At 41.9% G+C, this 2500-nt stretch overlaps 1 long non-coding RNA gene across 3 annotated transcripts in view; it reads right to left on the reverse strand.

Moving 5' to 3' along the window:
• Positions 1-2500, reverse strand: part of LOC119597655 — a 126383-nt gene that overhangs the window by 102383 nt on the left and 21500 nt on the right. Inside the window, exon 1 of one of the 3 annotated variants that reach the window (XR_005230861.1) lies at positions 1480-2152. The exons of the other annotated variants lie outside the window; for them this stretch is intronic. This is a non-coding gene — a long non-coding RNA (uncharacterized LOC119597655). Of the gene's footprint in view, positions 1-1479; positions 2153-2500 lie in introns of those variants that run through there. 3 annotated transcript variants of the gene reach the window in all.

The raw sequence follows: 2500 nt of genomic DNA on the forward strand, positions 1-2500 counted from the left end.
AAACACACAGCAATTGAAACAAACGAAGGACGTAGACAGTGGAGCCGGCAAGGGGAGAGCAAACCCCCACCATTTTGAAGACGCTGGCTGTCTTTTCCCTTTTTAATCAAAGAATTTAATTTTCTCTCATTTCCCTGTGAGGTAATTCTTTAACAGCTCAGCTGATTAATGAATATAGGACTATGGCTCTCTTTTTCCGCTTGCAATGTGCATTACGGTTTTATTAATATTATTCAAGATTTGTTTTCTTTTCCAACGCCCCTCACTTACTCCAAAGGAGAAAAAAGAAGAAAAATCAAAAGAAAAGAAGAAGAAGAAGAAGAAGAAGAAGAAGAAGAAGAAGAAGAAGAAGAAGAAGAAGAAGAAAAGAAGAAAAATAAAAGAAGAAGAAGAAGAAGAAGAAGAAGAAGAAGAGGAAGAAGAAGAAGAAAAAGAAGAAGAAAAATAAAAGAAGAAGAAGAAGAAGAAGAAGAAGAAGAAGAAAGCATTAACATATACATTCGATAATCTTTCACTGTAACACATTTTCATACAAAACTATATATCCGTAAAGTTAAATATTCGAAATGAGAAACTGATCGCTGTCCAGAGATAGTTTTAGTTCAACGTTTTGTTTAGCTATATATAACTCCCGTAGGTAATTCTGAATTAAATCATGTAGGCGGATTAACTTGATATGTCTACATGATTATGGAGCTTATGTAGATTATGGAGTTTTAATCTATTTCAAAATAAGATTATTATTTTTTCCCCAGCGAGATGAGGAAATCAAGGAAAGAAACTATTCATATCTGAATATCAACCGCAGGTTAATTTTATAGTTTGAGATGAACAGGGTATTTTCATTTTGCTAAATGTTGTAGTTCTGAACAGCATTTGAGGTAAGAAATCATTATAATTTATTAAAAACAGTAAAAAAACATAAAGCGTGTAAGGATCAACTCATTGCTAATTCCATTATATGCTTATTATGTGTGTATTAATGCTGTTAAACTGTAAAAGTCTGTCTGTTATTATCATGTATGGTTCAGCTCCATCATAATTTTACCTCGGGCTTCTTTCTGGGATTATGAAGCCTGATGCGTTCAAAGATATATTTTTGCTGTTCACAAATGATCATGTACAGTAATGAATGAGCATTACCAATTTTTTTTTTTGTGCCATGGTCACTAATACGTTAATGATTAGTAATCTTTAGATATTTCTCTTCCTGCTAGTAACCTGCAACACTCATTCGTACACAGAATCAAGCGGGAGGTATCTCAACACGTGGTCCTTAATTCTGGTAAGCGAGGCACCATATAGAGGGTATGCTAATAAACATATGCAATATACAGAGTCCTTTATCCACTTCCGCGCGGCCTGCTCCGGCCGTCAGAGCGCAAAGGGCACCATCCACGGTCTATAGATGCAACAATTAGGCGTGACTAAATTTACAAGGTATCATATGAAAATCATAGAGAATAAAGCTATATTTACGGGAAATTTAAGGGGGGGCGGGCGACTTCTGGACGGCAGGTGAGGGAGCGCCCACAAAATGGCGGCCAGACTCGGCCGGCGCGAGACCCAACCGATGTCGGCTCCAAACTAGAAAAATATCTCCCTTTCTTTCGTCTTCCAATTATCTCCACTTTACTTTATACCTTCGAAAAGCTCGTGAATTATGGGATTTTCGGGGAGCATAAATCCTTCCCAGATTCCTTCGCTGCGCCGGGGAAAAATCGGCAATCGTAGAAATACATAGGCTCTCTCGGCCGCTCCGTGTGTGTGTTGGAGACATCTCAATATGCGCATACCGGGTGACTGGCTTACACGGCTGCTACCGCGCGATTCGCCAGCCCCCGACACTGCATTGGAGGGGGCCCGTAACCCTTTTATATGCTGGATTATAGGCTTGTGCATTACCTTCCCGCAGCCGTTTTTATGAACTTTGACACTTGGGTCGGGGAGGGCGGGCAGGCGACGAGTGGCCGGAGAAGTCTCGTAAGATTGCGTAGCGTTGTAAGCTCGCACTCAGAGAATATTTTGTGAATGTTATCATACCTGGCCATGAGAGCAGACTCCCCCTCGCTCCCCTCACTCCTGTTATGCGATTTATGTTTCCTATAGTGCAGGCTTTATCATCCGTTTGTCTATCCTTCTGTGGCCTCCCTCTCCCCCCCCCTCTCTCCTTCCCTCCCTTCCTCCCTCTAACCCCCCTTTCTCTCTCTCTCTCTCTCTCTCTCTCTCTCTCTCTCTCTCTCTCTCTCTCTCTCTCTCTCTCTCTCTCTCTCTCTCTCTCTCTCTTGGTTTTCTGTCTTTCATTGCAGTGCTTGTGTGTTTGCTTTGGTAGTTTCTCATTGCATAGCGGTCTGAATGCTCGTCTGGGAAGGTCTCTGTGCTAGCGTGTCAGTGTCTGTCAGTCACCCCTCTTCTCTTCTTCCCCATCCTCCCTCCTCGCACACACTCCGTGCCAACAACTTACCCATTCTCTCTCTCTCTCTCTCTCTCTCTCTCTCTC

Source organism: Penaeus monodon, chromosome 3 (genome assembly GCF_015228065.2).
Source record: "Penaeus monodon isolate SGIC_2016 chromosome 3, NSTDA_Pmon_1, whole genome shotgun sequence".
NCBI classification, from domain to species: Eukaryota; Metazoa; Arthropoda; class Malacostraca; order Decapoda; family Penaeidae; genus Penaeus; species Penaeus monodon.